At 37.0% G+C, this 18307-nt stretch overlaps 1 protein-coding gene across 2 annotated transcripts in view; it reads left to right on the forward strand.

Moving 5' to 3' along the window:
* The window catches only part of CTNND2 (catenin delta 2), a 943962-nt gene that overhangs the window by 166216 nt on the left and 759439 nt on the right, over positions 1-18307 (forward strand). The window lies entirely within an intron of this gene.

Below are 18307 nucleotides of genomic sequence, written 5' to 3' on the forward strand. Positions count from 1 at the left end.
GGAAATGTGCCGCTGAGTAGGTGCGCAGAGGAATGTGGGGTGGACTCAGTGGGCAGGGCAGTTTGTGAAAATAGTCAGTAAGCAGGAAATTGGGTTGAGTTTTAGGCTGTATTACTTGATTCGTTTGCTTCCAAACACTCACTCTTGGGCGTTAGCTGCTTATTTTTAAGGGGCAATGGAAAGGGAACTAGTCAGAGTGTTCTCCTCTTCCTGGACTCCATGCAGGGACGGCCTTGTTATAGTCGGGGTGTGTTGTACTCTTTTATTGTGGTACCATCAGGAAGTCTTGCTAAGCTACTGACTTCAGAGTAGGGGTAACGGTTAAAAAAAAGAGGAATACGTTCATCAAGAAAACTACCAGTTCTGTCTGAGGAAACTGTCATGTCTTTAAAGGACATAAAGTAATTCAAACTAAAAGAAAGTATTTACCATGGTCCTGTGTATAAAAGCTTACATTATTCTTTCCCAAATTAATATATAAAATTTAGGCAGTTGTAATCAGGATTCTGTGGCTGGTTGTTTATTTCTTTGGCAAACCGATTTAACTGTGTTAAAGAGTGCATGTTAAACAGGATGCAAGGAAAATTTTGGTAGATGTTAGCTAATGAAACATCAAAATAGAGTGATCGCTATGTTTCAGACATAGAGTGGTTAACAAGCAGCAAACATAACTGAGTGTTCAAAACAGATTCAAATATGGAAAAAATTTAAAGTTACTATTTGGGTTTAGCTCAAGGAAGTGGTGTTAACGGTATTAGCATCACTAATTCAACATCCGTCGGAAAATTAAAGTCATTAACTTCCACCATATATGGAAATAAATTGCAAAGGGAAAATATTTTAACTGTAAAAATAAAAGTATAAACTTCTTGGAAGAAAGTTTTGGAAGCGGTCACATAAACTGAACATGGAGAAGGCTTTAAGTAAGACAGGAAGCTCAGCAGCCATACGTGAATGGTGGATGCATTTGGCAATATGAATATTCACCGTAATAGCAAGGTGAAATGCAGCGTAAAGAAGTAGAAAAATAATCCAAAAGCAGTAAGTGCCCCAGGTCTGACTAAGGGTTGACAAAATGATGAATACATGAACACTCCCTAAAGGGATGCAAAAAAAGAGATATAAAAGATGAGAAAATTAGGCAGTGGATATATGAGTTTGACCAGAAGGAAGAATGCAAACAAGGAATCTATGGAAATAAAAATTTTAAATAAAAATAAGACAGCTTTTGAATCTACCAGGTAGGCAAAAGTTAAAGAGTAATATATAGTATGCTAACGAAGGGTTAGGGTTGGGGAAATCTACCTTCCTTTTCACTTGAAATGAGAATATGAGTTGCTATAATTGTTTTCTAAAATGATCTGATTCTATGAGTTAACATTTGAAATGTTCAATAGCTTTTGATTTAGTCATACTTGGACATATGTTTTATAGAAATGACTGAACTAGAACATAATATTTTATGGATATGGACATTTATTACAAAACTAATTGAAGCAGCAAAAAATGAGAGAATTAGAAGACTTGCTTGAGGAGGAGCTGAAAAATGATATATCCTTTGTGTAAAATATTATGCAGGTATTAATAAAAAAGAGAGTTTTTGAAAGAAAATGACAGGATATGGTATGATTTGTTTTATCAAATCAAAATAGTAAATATACTTTTGGTTTGTGCATGTTTATGAGCATCTAGAAAGGTACAGAAAGGAATGAAACTATTGATTACCTGTGTATTTACAATTAGGAGGCGGTGGGGATGGACTGAGGAAATTGAGGATCAGAAGGAGAATAAAAGTAAGAAAAAGAATTGGGATGCTGGAATAAATATTAGTTGGGGTTGGATAACGGGGAACATTGGTTCAACTCAAAGAGTGATATTTGAATGCTGAGAGTGGATAAAGCTGTTTAAGGCAAAACTGTGCTGCTGTAAATACACTAACGTCTCAGAATCCTGGATGAGATTGCAATACCAAGCCTGTGAAAAGTTCTTTTTAAAGTAATGAAGACACTTACTGCTCACTTCTGGGCAGTGAAGGTGTGAGTCTTTGTGGTAGGTAGCTAGTGTGAGGAGGCATGAACACCTGTACAGGGAACCTGAGACGGAGCTACCTGAGGTGCCCATGGTGGAGGCTGGGAGCTGTGCCCTGGCGCAGCATTTGGCCCTGGGAAACCAGCAGTTAACAAGCAGCAAACACCTTGAACCTCTCTGGGGTGGTCTGATGTAAACAACCAGTCTCTTCCTTTACTGGGGAATTTTGTCCAAAATCATTATTGCTATTTCCTGCTTTTTCTTTTTCTTTTCCCCCCTCAAATTAAGGCTGTTATTATCTATGGAGCTAAAGCTAAGTTAAATATATTTTTTAAAAATACTATCTGAGATGAAGAAAAAGTGCCTTGAAAAGTCGTTGACTTCAATGATTCTTATAGGTACAATATATTGACAAATCTATTCACTTAAACAATATTTTCTTTGCTCTCTTTAGGTACTCATGAAAATAGAAATCTATTTATTCACTTAGGGAATTCCAAGTAAGAAAGGTTAAGGCATCACACAATGTACTACTGTAGTCCTCTCTCTTTGGAAGTCATTGCTGCAGGAAGGAAGCTATTCTTTTTTAGAGCAGGCATATATTCTGAGCTGGCTCCCACTTCAGAGGTGGCACAACTTATTTACTCATTCAGGAAACGTTTTTGAGCACCTTATACAGGCAAGGCACAGGAAAGGGTACTGAATATGTAAACACAGTCTGATAGAGTGTGTTAGAATAAGTTGCTAATGAGATGAAAAATACAAGTGGTGGAGGGAGTAGTTCATGTTGCATGGAAATAAATTCTAATTTATAACCACAGACGAAACCTTAAGTCATGTTAAATTTTTAAGTCCTGTGTAGCCTGGGGATGATGGTGAGACTGTAATATTTGTAAGCTGAGTCTGAACACAGCAGCCATGGATACCTCACTGAAAAGGCATTCATTGATTTTTTTGCTTGAGCTGAATTTTCCATCTTCATAGTTTTTTAACAAATGAATTTCACCCCTTTATAATTAATACAAATAGAGCCATGATTTATACTACACTCTATGGGGAATTTTCTCTGTTTCAGACCCATCTGTCTCATGTCTAGCAGTTTTCAAGTCTCTCACCTCTGGGGCTTTAAGAAAGAGGTGACATAAGCCCATCTCTTCCTTGTGAGTGTCCCTTACCAGAGGAGGTGGGAAGGACAGAGATCAGGCATGTAATAACTCTGGTCATATTATTTGGATGAAACCAAGTAAATTTAATAATTAATAGAGTAAATAGAAAATTCCTACATGTGTAGCAATCTATGTAAATGTGTCATTTCTTTCCATTTATTTGATAGTGTTTATCAAGCTCCTACTGTATGCATAAAACTGTTCTTCCACAGGTGATTCTCAAATTTAGAATTTGCTTTCAAGTAATTAGTTGAGAAGTTAAAAATATAGCACTGGACTGGACACTGTGATTCACGTCTGTAATCCTAGCACTTAGGGAGGCCAAGGCAAGAAGAGTGCTTATGGCCAGGAGTCTGAGACTGGGTAACACAGTAAGATCTCCATCTCTATAGAAAAAAAAAAAGTTAGCTGGCCATGGTGGCATGTGCCTGAAGTACCAGCTACTAGGACGACTGAGGCAGGAGGATTTCTTTAGCCCAGGAATTTGTGGTTGCAGTGAGCTATGATGATACCACTGCATTCTAGCTCAGGCAACAGAGTGAGAACTTGTCCAACAAAAATAATTCATTAATTAAATAACAAAATGAAAAACAAGACAAACATATGAAAAAGTTTCAAAATCAAGTTGTAGATGAAATTTTAAGAAAACTCTCCAGTCAGTGTATTAATCAAAATCCAAATGATTTACACAGATAAAAAACACTCCCCAAATTAAAAGCATTTATATCCCCACTCTATGGCTACCCTAATTTTTCTTGTTCTTTAAAAACTACAATATTTTTAAATTATAATCTTGATTTCAGAGAAATTTTTACATGCCATTATTTAGGATATTGATGACTTCTATCTTTTCCTTTGGCCTTTCTTGTTATTGTACTGAATATGGGAAAGGAAGAGTGTGAGGCATTCCTGGGATTTCACGATGGGGAAAACCATCGTACTGAGTACTTTGCATAAGCTGTGTCATATGAAAACGCTAAGAAAACATTTTAAAATATTCATCTTACCAAAAAACTAATTTTGATCTTTTATGTGGATTAGAAGATAGCATGCCTTTCTTTTTATTTATTGTCTACATTTGTGATTTAAAGGAACTTGGCTCTATATAACAAGAATAGTATTGGAAGGAGCTCATTATAAAATTTTCTCTTAATTAGTATTCTTCCACTGCTACATATCATTGCAGGATCCTTCAGCATTATTAGGGTTACTATAATCTCCAACAATAGTTTCTGATAACACAATGAGTTATCAGGAAAATGACCTGTAACTATTAATCAGTTTCCAGATGGTATTTTGGAAAAGGATTTTATGTAATTAATGACAAAATTATCATCCCATGAAAAAAGGAAATGAAAACACCTAGAGGAAAGGTCAGGAAGATAGAGGATTATCTGCAGAGACCAGTGAACTTTATATTCATTTAGTCAGAGAAGGAAAGAGTTATCCATAGCCTAGTGTTACCAGGTCAACTTTTTCCATGCATCAAAATTAGAATGAGAATTATTATAGTTGATTGTTGGACTTAATTTTTGTTTCAAGCCAGGTGTGGACTGAACAATTTAAAAAGTTGGATTCTGACCTAATTTTCATCAATTGTGTTTGGAGGGGTGTGTTTTGAGATGTGTATCGAGAGGTGAATGTGCAAACTAGGAGTGCCCAGAACTAAGTCGTGATACATGATGTAGTTTGTGACAAAGAAGGAGTAGAAAGACCTGTGAGTATCATATACAAAGCATGGGGGAGAGTGTGGATAGATTTACCAGATTGTGTGTTTAGACCTCTAGAAAGACAAAGAAAGGAACGAGCGTGTTTGTACAGTTCTGAAGTCAATGAATGAGGGAAAGCAATGACGAGGTGACATGAGATTGATGGGGCGACTTAGTTGTGAAGTGGGTTTGTTGCTTTCTTGAGGTTTCACCCCCTAAAAATGATAGGTGGAACTAGATATCAAGCGGGGGTGGAAAGGAGCATAAAGTAATCGTTCTAGATTTGGGGAGTTAATTCTGGGCATTTCAGTGATGGGAGAATAATTCCAGAAGTTTGGAGGAACCAGCTCCTCCTCTCCAGTATCCTTGTTACCTATACTGTCTGACGTGTATTCTGTTATTTTCTGTAAGATATGTTGATTTTGTCCCTCAAAGTTGATTTTTTTCTTACAATTTCAGTATGTAACTTTGCTCAAGACTTTTACATAGCTATGCATCTTTTTGATCACCCCTAAGTCCATTCCAAGAATTAGGTAATTTGGTTGACTTCTCTGTTCTCTGTCACTGTGTCAGTTGTTGGGTCTGTAGGGCACAGGAGGATGCAATGGGAAAAATAAAATGGGACTAAGGGTTTAGACACTGAATTAGAAGATTAGCTTTTAGAGTTTACGGTTTTGTATTAATAACATGATGTGGCGTGGTGCCTGTGGCTCAAGCGGCTAAGGCACCAGCCACATACACCTGAGCTGGCAGGTTCGAATCCAGCCTGGGTCCACCAAACAACAACGACTGCTGCAACAAAAAATAGCTGGGCATTGTGATGGGTGCCTGTAGTCCCAGCTACTTGGGAGGTGGAGGCAGGAGAATCACTTGAGCCCAGGAGTTGGAGGTTGCTGTGAACTCTGATGCCACAGCCCTCTACCCAGGGTGACAGCTTGAGGCTCTGTCTCAAAAATAAATAAATAAATAAATAAAATAAAATAAAAAATAACATGATGTTACATTTCTTGTAGTGTTTTTGCTTTTATTGCTAGAATTCATTCTTAAATATTTAATGTGAAATCATATTGAATATTTTAAATGTGATGTTTTAGTAATTTTCATGAATTTTCCATTCTAAAGGTAATTCATGTACATTGTATAAAGTTTAAAACATTTGAGAAATAAAATGAAAATTTTATTTGAAATTATACTACACTCAGAGGTAGCTGCCAATATTTAAGGCTGTATCCTTCCAGGATTTTTATATGAATATAAGATTACTTTTATACTTTTTTTTTCTTTATGAATATTTTATCCTTCTTTGCACATTTAACGTTATATCAGGAGTATTCTTTAGTGGGCATGTGCTATAGAGTCACTGTGAATTATTTAATATCATAATTTTATTTCATTTTTCTGCCTTTGTTGAACTCTTCTTGAATCAACCGAGTTGATTCAGTTTTCTCAGTATGAAATAAAAATAATATGTCATACTTCTTCTTACATAAATCATTGGGTCTACTTTGACAGATGTTGCCTGGAGCAAAGTTTTGAAAAAGAGTTTAAGGACCCTTACAAACTCACTTGGAAAATATGCCGTAATTAATTACTGACAAGAGCTCCAGGCAGAACAACAAAACAGGGCCCAGTGCAGGGTTTGCACAGAGTATCAAAATGACAGAGAGAATATTCGAGGGGAAGGAAGGGCTGAAAACATTGATTATCCAGAGAAATGGGACCAAATATGGTAGGAGTAGTCAAGAAAAGCGCAAGAATTATCATAGAGCAAGGAAACGAAGATGTTTTTTAAAAGGACAGATATCCCCTCTCAAGTTTATATATTTTGTAAAATATATTTTTTTCTAAAATCTACACATGGAACATTTCTTCAGGTAATTAAGTCATTACTTTTTCCCTCAGTAATTATTTTGTTCCATATATTGTTAGGACCAAAATAGTAGACTTTAAAAAATACTCACTTGAGCTAGTGAAAGCCATTTAGAATTACAGCTCACTCCCTGCTAGCTGGATAGAATGAACAATATTTAATAGCACAAGGAAGTGGCTGTACTCAACAATAAGTTAGGTTCTACTTTAAAATAACGAAAAGGGTGGAATCAGAATGTTTCTAAGGTAAAGAAGTGATAAATGCCTGAGGTGATGGATACCCTAGTTATCCTTACTTGATTAATTCACATTGTGCGCCTATATCAAAACATCACAGGTACCTTAAAAAGATATACAACTATTGTATATGCTAAGAAATAAGAAAAACAAAACGTAAGAGAGACACATAGGATATTGCCGTAGAAATGAAATGAAAAATTAGATTGTTTTACTCAGAATACAGGTGTTTTTTATTAGACTGCACTACATGATCTCATCCTTTAGATATAATAATGGGGTTATAATATGTTGTCCACTATTTTTGAAAATTTTCTGCCAACATTTTGCTAAGGTCAAGTTGGATGGCACCTTTGCCTGTCTCATCGTAGTTAAGTAGGAAAAAGGGGAAACTACCTCAATTTGATCTGTATCATGCTTTGGGACTCTTAAGGAATCATATGAATCCAAATAAAAAATAATTCAAGGAGCTTCTACACCTCATTTTTAGTTAGTAAGGTCCATAAGAAAATGTGATTTGAAGGGAATACTGTGGGTTAAGTATGGTCTTGCTTTAGTAGAAAGTCCCCGTTGCTGAGAGTCCTGGCCTGGACTGGAGTTATCTCCAGCACACATCAGCAACACAGGTAAACAGGCCCAGGCTGCCCATCCATCTTGTTGCTGTCACTCTACCGCGGTCATAACAGGCACGTGCAGGCTCCTGCCCTTGGCTCTGAGTGAGCAGGCCCTGTGGCCTACCATGGAAAAGCAAAAATCAGCACCCTCTTCTTTCTACTAATGACGAGTTCTAACTTTTGCATTCTAGTCATAGCCTCAGGAAGCAGCTGGGCCACTCGCCTAATTACTATGAGAAAGAAAGACAGAATATCAATAAGGCAGGAAAAAAACCCAAATTACTTCTGACAGGTAATCTTCAGCGCTGAGGTGGACAATGCTAAAACAGCTCCATTCACCAGGCCCACAGAGGTGGTCATCTGGAGGTGCGTTCTGCAACTTATGCATCCTGGAAGGTCTGCTGGATAAAGAAGTTATGCACAAATTAAAAATTAAAATGACCTGAAAGTTTATCTAACATTAACCTGTGATTGTTCTAGGCAATCACAAACAGTTCCATGTACAAAGTTTGATACCGCCAGCTCTTCTATTTTGGGAGGTAGAACTCTGACATATCAAACAGGTCTAAAGACATTGACTTATTTCAAAGCTTTCGAAGTACCATTGCAGTCCTGTTGGCCAGCACCCACACCCAGTGTCTCCTCAGCACAGAAGCCCCCTCACCAAACACGATGTCTGCTTTATATCCAACCCACCTATGCGCTCAAGCTTTTATTAATACGGTGCGCTCTGAGTACTTACCAGAGACCTGAAGTTTCCCACTGTAGACCTCCTGCCAAAAGCCAGAGGCAATTTATTCTTCTAATGAATCTTCGGAGTGTAAATACTCAACTCTTTTGGGAGTCCCACTCATAGTGGGAACAGCACCTCAGCCCTCCCCAAGAAGGCCCTCTAAGAGCACAGCCTCAGTAACCCTGCAGTAATATGATGATCCCCCACTTTGTGGATACTTGCGATAAGAAATAACCATGCCAGGAGTTTTCCTGGTTTTTTTTCTGGAAGCGTGATATTTGAAAACATTTCCCACAAAGTAGTCAATTGATTTAACATAAATGAAATATCTCAGTACAGGACATATTACTGTTACTACTGGTGATAATAATCATCTATAACTATAATTTTTTTCTAACAAATGCCCCAGCTTACTGTTAATTTGTGGAAGAGGGTCCCGTGGGTTGTAGCCTTATCTCGCTTCCCGACAGTTGTGTCCCATCTCCTGGAGCAGGGCTGACCACCGAGGTGTGCGGTCATGTTTGTATTGAGGCTATGACTTAGGAATGAACTTGCTGTCTTCTTGTGTGCTAGTTTAGCTCAGAAGTAGATTCTTTGCTTAACTGTGATAGAAATCCTTAGTCTAGTTTTGTGGTGTAGGGTTTTCATCTTCATTGTTTTAATGGTTATATTAGATCTAGGGCTTCTGCTTGGACCACCTGCACCTTGCTTCAGAATTAGCCCAGAGACTTTGATGAATCCCAGGCCCCCAAACTGCAATTTCCTCTATAAACAACTTCAATCGAAACTCATTTAATCAGGTGGAATGAGGCTTTTTCAATTTAAAATGAGGCTTATTAACTACATCCTCCATTAATAAAATATGACTTTTTTTTTAGAGTATGTGCCTTGTTTTAGCTATAAGAAAAAACCAACTTACCATGTTAGTACATGCATCAGCAACTTCATATATTAAGAAACACACCGGTACAGTCCGTTGTCTTTGTTTGTGTATAATTAGGCGAAGTTTATCATATTTGTTGAGTATCTCCTTCAATGATTTTTAACTGCTCTTTTAAAGCATACTCTTCCCCAGAGTCTCAGAGCATTCCAGCTATTTGCTTTAGTACTTATTTTATAATCTTTTATTTTTTTTACTTTGGGACTTTTTTTTTTTTTTTTAAGAGACAAAGTCTCACTCACCCTTGGTAGAGTGCTGCAGTGTCATAGCTCACAGGAACCTCCAGCCCTTGGGCTTAGCCAATTCTCTTGCCTCAGCCTCCTGAGTAGCTGGGACTACAGGCTCTCACCACAATGCCTGGCTATTTTTTTGTTGCAGTTTGGCCAGGGCCAGGAGATTTTTTTTTATATACCTGTGCTTGCTGAAACACTTAATGTTCTCATAAATGTTCTAATTTTTAAAGATTTTGAAGCAAGGCTTTTCTCTTTGCTATTTATCTGTATATTGGTTTAATGGTGGAATGGTGTATGTATTGTTTATGTGTGTGTATTTTTTAATTGTTATCTTTTTAATATTTATTTTAGTACAAAGTACCTTTTGAGCACATTTCTGAAGATGGTTTCAGAAGAAACTAAAAGTTTGCTTCCCTGAAACAGATACTTTGTATCAGAATAATTTCAGTGGTTTCTTCAAGATACAGGAAATAGAATCTTCATAGAAGAATGATTTCTCTTGAAAAATTACAAGCACTATTGTAGCAAATTATCTGTTATATTGCTGGCTCATTTAAGGTTTATTTTTCAGCATTTTTCTTGTGAAGGTGGTGTATTAAAACAATCTATTATTGAAAGCCATTTCAATGAAACATAAAATGTGAACACAGTTATGTCAACATAGGAAGCAAATAGAGTTTTTTGGTGTTTTTTTTTTGTTAGAAATGTGGAGCCTGTCTAAACATGGCAGCATGGTGATTCGGGCGGTGAATTTGAACAATGTGCAGAGCCCCAAACTCACTGTGGCAGATCATAGTATTGCAAAGTGACTAAACATTATTTCTTGTTTCTATTTCCTTCCCATGATGTGACCCTGGCACTCTCCTATAGATGAATGGTCTCTAAGGCCTCTCTCCTTCACTTTAGCTCATTTGGGGACTATGGTGGAAGTGACAGCATATGACTAGGGCTTCAGGCCAATAGTCCTTCTACCTGGTCGTTGCAGGATGCTCATCTAGAAACCAGCCACCATGAAGTGAAGACACTCAGGCTCCTTGCAAGGAGTCTGAGTGCCTGGGGACGGGCACTCAGTCTGAGCACATACCTGAAGTCCCAGCTGACGCCAGCACTTGCCAGCCTGTCATTGTCACTCCTTAAGCCCCAGCTGGTGCATGTGATGCACAGATGACCTTGAAGTAGAGAAGACTAGTATTTGGACATGGATGACCAATAGGTTTTGAGGTTGTTACATAGCATAACATAAGCAATTCTTTCATTTTTACATGTTTATAAAAAATCCATCATGGTAGACTGTCTCCATGGTTTTCTCTTGCTTCTAAGTCTTAGATTCTGTGTAGTCCGATGTGACTACTTAGCAGAATAGTTTACTGAGATGTAACTCACATACCATTCCCCCATTAAAGTCTTAGATTCTATGTAGTCCGACGTGACTACTTAGCAGAATAGTTTACTGAAATGTAACTCACATACCATTCCCCCATTTGAGTGGTTTCAGTATGTTCAGTGTTGTGCAACTATCAAGTTTCAAAATATTTTATCCCCTTTGAAAGAAAGCCTGTGTCCATTAATAGTTTTCCTCATTCTCCCCAAACTCCACAGCCACAGGAACCCATTGAAGTACTTTCTAGCTCTATAAATTCTCTCATTGTGGCCATTTCATATAAATAGGATTGGAACGATGCAGTCTTTTGTAAATGGCTTCTTTCACTTACCATGATACTTGAAGTTTCCTCTGTGTTGCAGCATGCATCAGGAGTTCATCACTTTTATTGCCAAACAACCCTCTCTTGTATTTATGAACCTCATTTCATTTATCCTTTCACTTATTGACGGCCATTTGGATTGTGTTCACTTGAGGCCTATTGGGAGTAATGATTCTGTGAATATTTGTGTACAGGTTTTTATGTGGACAAGTCTTCTTATTTCTCTTGAGTAAATTATCTAGAAGTCGATATACCAGGTATTATGATGACTCTGGGCTTGGAGGAACTGCCAGACTGTTTGGAAAGAGACTGCCCCTATAAAGATGCTAATTTCTTTGCATTCTTACCATCACTTGTTATTGTCTGTCTTCTTGATGGTGGGCTGAGATAACTCTAAGATGAACTTCTGGACCAGAACCAAAGGACATACACCAAAAAACAAAACAAAACAAAACAAAACAAAACAAAACAAAACAAAAACCTATGTATGGCAGATCAATAATAAATTTTAGAATATGTAAATATTATTTTTTAAAATATCTACTATTTTTACTTAGTAGGCAAAATAAGTTCGCAAATATGAGTTGTGGTGAGTCCCAGTGTTCTTGGGGAGACACACCCATGCCTGTGAAGAGTTTAGAAGCCAAGTTACATGTTATAGAGCTGGGAACACCAATGATGTTTGACTTGCAAACTGTGGTGGTGGGATGTGGAGGGAAGGAGGGCTTTCGGGGCCTTCTACAAACAAGGTTATGCAAAAGGAATAAACTTTTCCTGGATAGCGGTTGTACCACAGAGAAGAAAATTAGGATAAAGGAGCAAAATTTGGGGGAGGCAGATTTCAATTTTGCATCAGCCATGATTTTTAGTTACAAATTGGAGCAACTTGAAGCTGAAAAGAAAATCCAAAGACTTACCCAACCCCCAAGTACTTGGAAGAACCAGATGGGTTAGGGGTATACATTCCTAGATGCCTCGGGTAGATTTACTGCGGATCTGCCTTGGGGACATATTCAAAAGGTAGAAATTTTTTTAAATGGAAGAAAGATTTTCAAAGATGCTAGTCAATGACAAATTTAGGAAAGTTCTAACAATTACAGGTGGATAGTGCTGGTCTCTTCAGGAAATTCACCAACAAGTGGTGATCATTAGCAGGCCTTTTGACCAGTGGGTGGTAGCACGGAGATGCCCTGTCACCAGTGTGAGCTGTGGTCATTGTCTGCATTAGATGTGGCAGGGCGGGCCCTTTGCTTCAGATTCATCAATTAACTTTGCACAACATGCTCAAAAAATGTTGCCCTTTTCTACCTATGGTATGAAACTATGATTGGATGGCAGGAAATGAAAACAGTTGAGAAGGAAGTGTGCTATAGCATGACTTCACATAATCAATCAGTCAGCCCAGCAGGGCTGCCCATCAATTCATGGAAAGGAATAGTGAAGTCCTGGTTACTAGAATTAAGCAAGGAGAATCTGAGTGAATATCTGTGAGGGACTTAAACTGATGAGAAGATTTAACTAAATGATCTAAGGTCTTCTCTAAATCTTAGATAGTTTTATATTCAATTTGTTCGTCAATGAATTCTTATTAGTATTTCATCACTAAAAATAAATACTGCAAATTATTTTTTAATATTGGAAACATTTAGGACAGCCATAAAGTTTGTGTGCAATTTAAAATATATAGATTTTTCATTCCTTCTAAGAGTCTTTATTTACTGGTCTGAGATACTCATAATTTATAAATACTTGGTATTTATCAATAGACCAGATATTATTGTGTAGCATTAAAAACTATTGTCTCCATGGAGAGTCTACTTAAGAACTCGAAGTAGGACATCTGATCATTCTCTGTTAGGGGAAAAGTCACTCCCTAACACTGGGCTGAAAATGGTTCCTCTAGGTTTAAGGACAAATTAAATTTTCAGATCTTTTTATAATGGTGTAGTATTGTATCAGGCCTGGTGTAAAGAATGCAGAAGTTGGTAGCACCATACAGGAGGCTGGCAAGTTCACCATAATCACCTGCTTGAGGTACAGCCCCAGATGCCCAGTGCTCGTGATGTCATAGAGGATTGATGGCCTCAGAGTTCCTTGAATGATGGGCACATATCCACACAGTTTTCTGAGTCTTTTTGTCCCAGAGTTATGTATTGAGTGGAGTCCGCTGGTCAACATGATGGGCAGTGTGGATAATTGGAAGCCTTGCTTTCTGCCCTGTGGAGAAAGACAGTGTACGTGGTTGTTTCACTTTGTGGATTCAGTGGGTGGTCCTAGTAGTATCCTTTCGATCAATTCTCTTTTGTTGTTTGGTCTTGCTTGTTTGGGGTCATTTTTATTTTTTACTTTAGTTCAAATTGAGCTTCCGTCACTTACAACCAAGTGAGTTGTAGCCAAATCACATATTTGGAACTTGAGTGGTAAATCCCTTTATAGGCAGACCCATGGCATTTCTTTTCCTAGTGTAACACATATACAAGATGCTTTTAAAAAGGTATTAATGAGTTGGAGCATTCTGGAATATTAAATCCTGGCAAAGCCTCCTAGAACTGAATTTCCAGTAAAGAATAGGGAAGAGGAAATCTGGTTTCACGTGTATTTGTGATTTGGACAACATTATGCCGATGGGTAAAGGGTCTTTTCCTTCTGCAAAGAGGCTTCATTGACTAACAAGAGTTTTGGAGTTAACTGTTAAGTCAGTTATGTGTGAACACAGTGTACAACATTCTCAGAAGGAGCCAGTCTGGACCCACTAAGAAGGAACTGTTACAAATTGCTTTTTTTTTTTTTACTTTCTTCCAGCAGATTACTACACAGATAAAGCAGTGACAAAGTGAAGATGCTTTCTGATTTAAGTAAAGCATTTGGCAGCCTCTTGTGATACTCTTGTATAACATGAGTAGATGAGGAATTCACATGCGATAGTTTCATTCACATCTGCTCTAACTGTGGAACTAGACTCTTGCCCGGAGAGTACTGGAAATTAAATTAAAGAACTCCCCCCTGCCCCCAGCCCCAGCCATACCTGGCCTGATGGCCATGTAGAAAAATTCAATCTGGGACAAAAACCCTGTCTCCCAAAAAGCTTAAGGTATTTTATTTTCATATAACTGCAATTGTTACTTTTAATATAAAAGCAAAATCTAATAATAATAATGTGTCATAAACAAGTTTTCATATTTTTCTGAAGCCCTGTAACTTACATTGAAGGAAGGTTGCATTATTCTCCTGTTAAAATGAATCAGTTGGGTCTAAGAGAAATTTCGCAACTTATTCAAGGTCATACACTCTTAAATTCCATGGAGGGGGAATCAAACCTAGATTTCCCTACCTTTGAAATGAGTTTTTTTCCCCCCACATTACTCTCTAAATGTACATAAATGAAGTAAAACATCAAGGCAACCAATATTATGCTCTGTAACTTTGCCTGAGTAAGATATTGGCGAGGGGAGAGAGGAATTCATGCAATAATCTGTAGCAAAATGCAGATTGTTCATAAAAAACATGTCATTATCCCTACAAAGATAAAAAAAAAAAAAACATTTAAAGATTTGTTGAGACATGTGTTCCTCTGTCTGGGAGATCGACTCCAGTCAATTTTGCTGTGGTTTTCCTTTTTTATTTTCTACCAATTTTAGCTCCACAGGAGAGCACTTTCCATTAAACTCATTCACTTTGTTTTCAGATACAGTCGCAAGAAAAATCTTTCAAGTTCTCTTTAAAAATAAATTAAGCTGTCAGTCACAGCAAACATATACTCCCCATGTAACAAAATTAAATGGAGAGTGTAATTTACAATTAAACCAATACTGAACTTGCTGTCAAAGCTACAATCTTCTCACAGACCTGCCATGTTTAAATGATTGTAACTTGGGGTCCTCAGAGCACCCCAGGTCTCCTGTGCTACATTTTCAGGAGAATAGATCAGGAATCCTTAATTGCCAAAGATAGTGCATTTAGAATTTATTAATGGATTTTTTAACCATTTCTATCATCCTCAAATCATTTACACATTTCACTGTACGTTATACTCTAAGAAATGTATAGAATGATAAATTTTCTATGTTAAATTTCATATTTTCCTATTGAAAATGAAGCTGATTTATAAGTGTTCCAATGGTATTGAGGTTGTTAGTGGAGAAACATTATCTTTATGATGAAAATAATAGGATAAGAACTGTCCTTTATGTCTGCATGCTTATATTACCAATATAGGTAGATGCTAAATATCTCTATAAGGGAATAATTCATGTGTAACTCAGCCCTTATAATGACACATAAAGAACAAATAATGTTTAACCTGGACCTTATTATAACCCACGAACAGTGATGTTTAACCCAGCCCTTATGATAATAATAGTAATATTAACAGCAAGAACAAATGGTGAAATTGGTGAAATTGCCCATTCATTTTTATTTTTTTTATCATAGATTAAGAAAATAAAATGCAAACTATATTTAGTATATCTGCATGGTCAGAGTCAATATTATTTATTACAGGAAGATACAGATATCTTAAGTTCTCATTTCTTCTGCCTTCCACACAATTTGCAGCATTGTGGACTCACTATTTTGTGGGGGTGTGGCTTTATTTCTATTTCTCTGTAGTACAACTCCCAGGCTAATACAAAGACTTTGTTATCCAAGAAATAATCCTACTTTCTTGGATTATTTCTTGATAATGATGCTATTCAATACCATTTCCTCATTTTCACTATGGTATATATTTAATCAAAAAATTGTGCTCTCAAACTAGTGTATTTGGTTTCCTTTGGAAATATCAACTGTGGTAACTGGAAAGTTACTAAACTCCAATTTCTGGAGTGAATGGCACTGTTAGTGTTATTTTACCTTTTGTTTACTATTTGCAAAAGCAATCTTTATAGCGACTGGTTTATAAAATATCACTGCAATTACACCCATTTATCCAGGGTCATTGGAAAACATGGAGTTTCAAATAAATAAGAGAATTTAAAGTTAGACTTTGAACTTTTTAAGTACTATAATATTTTAAATTATTTTTATAAAATTATTTTTATCTTAACACTAGTCTGTGTCTATGTAAATTAAGAACAGAATACTACGAACATTTCTGAATTTCCTTGATTTTAGTGGGAATACTAAATTTACTGGGTTTGATCCATAATTATAGAAGCAAGGGCTGAGAACTTTAAAGAGACAAGTCTAATGTATCCCAAGAAAATCTCTAGAGTTGCTTTGTTGAAAGTATTCCTGAGAACTGTTTTTTTAAGGTTAAAACAGTTTTCTCCCTCTTTTTTTTTTTTATTGTTTGGGATTCATTGAGGGACAAAGAATTCAATTACACAGATTGTATTTGTTAGATAAACTCCCTGTTTTAATTGTGTTCTGCCCCCAAGAAGTGTGCCATACACTGTGATCCCCCCAGGTCCCTTCTGCCTTGCCTGTCCCCATTTGCTCATTCCCCTACACGCCTTGTGTTAGCTCATCTACCTCCTTCACATTAGAATAGAGTATTGTCCCTAATCATCTGAGAAATGCAAATCATAACTACTCAGAGATATCACCTAACCCCCGTGAGAATGGCCCACATCATAAAGTCTCAAAGCTGCAGATGCTGGCGGGATGAGGAGAGAAGGGAAACACTTGTACACTGCTGATGGGACTGCAATGTAACACAACCTTTTTTGGAAGGAAGTATGGAAAATCCTCAAAGAACTCAAATTAGACCTCCCATTTGATCCTGCAATCCCATTACTAGGCACCTAGCCAGAAGAAAAAAAAATCATTTTCTTATAAGGACATTTGCACTAGACTTTTTAATCACACCTCAATTTACAATTGCCAAAATGTGGAAACAGTCTAAATGCCCACCAACCCAGGAATGAATTAAAAAGCTGTGGTGTATGTATACCATGGAATACTATTCAGCCACTAAAAAAGATGGAGACTTTACATCTTTTGTATTAACCTGGATGGAGGTGGAACCCATTCTTCTTAGTGTGTGGAGAAGCCATTTTCTCCCTCTTGATTCAATAAAAGTAATAGTTGTTTGTGTAATTCTTTACAGTTTACAGACTATTTCTGTAAACATTATTTGATTTGACCTTGAACCGCGTGATGTCCTCAGCCAACGACATTGAGTTATTCTCATTCCGCAGTAAAGGCAATGGGAAAACAGAGAGCTATGTCTCTTCTCAAAGATTATGCAAATGGTAAGCTCCCATTCCAAGAACAGAAGTATGTGTCTGAACTCCTAGTTATAATATTAACTAAAAATCCTGAAGGACATGAGTCTCGTCCATTACCTGATTAATGCTCCCCATCAAGGATCATTCGACAGATGAGTAAACTGAGGTTTAATTAGTTAACATGCTTAAAACCATGTGACTTGTATTGGCAAAGATGAATGTTCAAGATGCGAAAGTTATTCTTAGGTGGAGCTATGCATAACTTCATATTAACAATAACTGGAAAGTTGTAAAATAGATTTCATTAAATTATTTAACCTCTCTATATCTCATCTGGGAAAGTTGGGTAAATTATAGCATCTAGCTAATAGGATCATGAGATGTCAAAGTTAAATTATAGCTGTTGGGTAAGTTATAGCATCTAGCTAATAAGATCTGAGATTTCAAAGTTAATATATCTACAGAGCTTAAGACAGTGCACGTGACTAAACACACAATCTGAAGTATTATAGTTCATGTATCTTTCCAGGCTTGCCGCAGCATCTTCTGTGGCAAGAAGATGTTTCTGCAGAGTGTTTACAGACCCAGCAGGGATGTTTGTGAGCTGTATTCCCAAGAGGCCAGAGCTCTAGGAAACTTGTTCAGATAAGAAATGTAGTAGTGTGTGGTTTAAAGGTAAACTAGCTGACTATTCTTTGTCATGCCTCCCTTAGCTGACTTTATTTTCCCCGTTTTCTGGGGGTGTTTTCCCTGGCCAAGAATGGGGTCTTTGGTCCCCCTTGGGCCTACAGAAAGTTTAGACACCTTCCTGCCGTATATGTTCTAGTATCTGAGATCAGTTTTTAAGGAAAATATTTAGGTTCCTACACAGGTATTTGGTCAGAAACTCCCCTTTTTAATTTTTT

This window comes from Nycticebus coucang, chromosome 1, assembly GCF_027406575.1.
Source record: "Nycticebus coucang isolate mNycCou1 chromosome 1, mNycCou1.pri, whole genome shotgun sequence".
In the NCBI taxonomy this organism is placed as follows: Eukaryota; Metazoa; Chordata; class Mammalia; order Primates; family Lorisidae; genus Nycticebus; species Nycticebus coucang.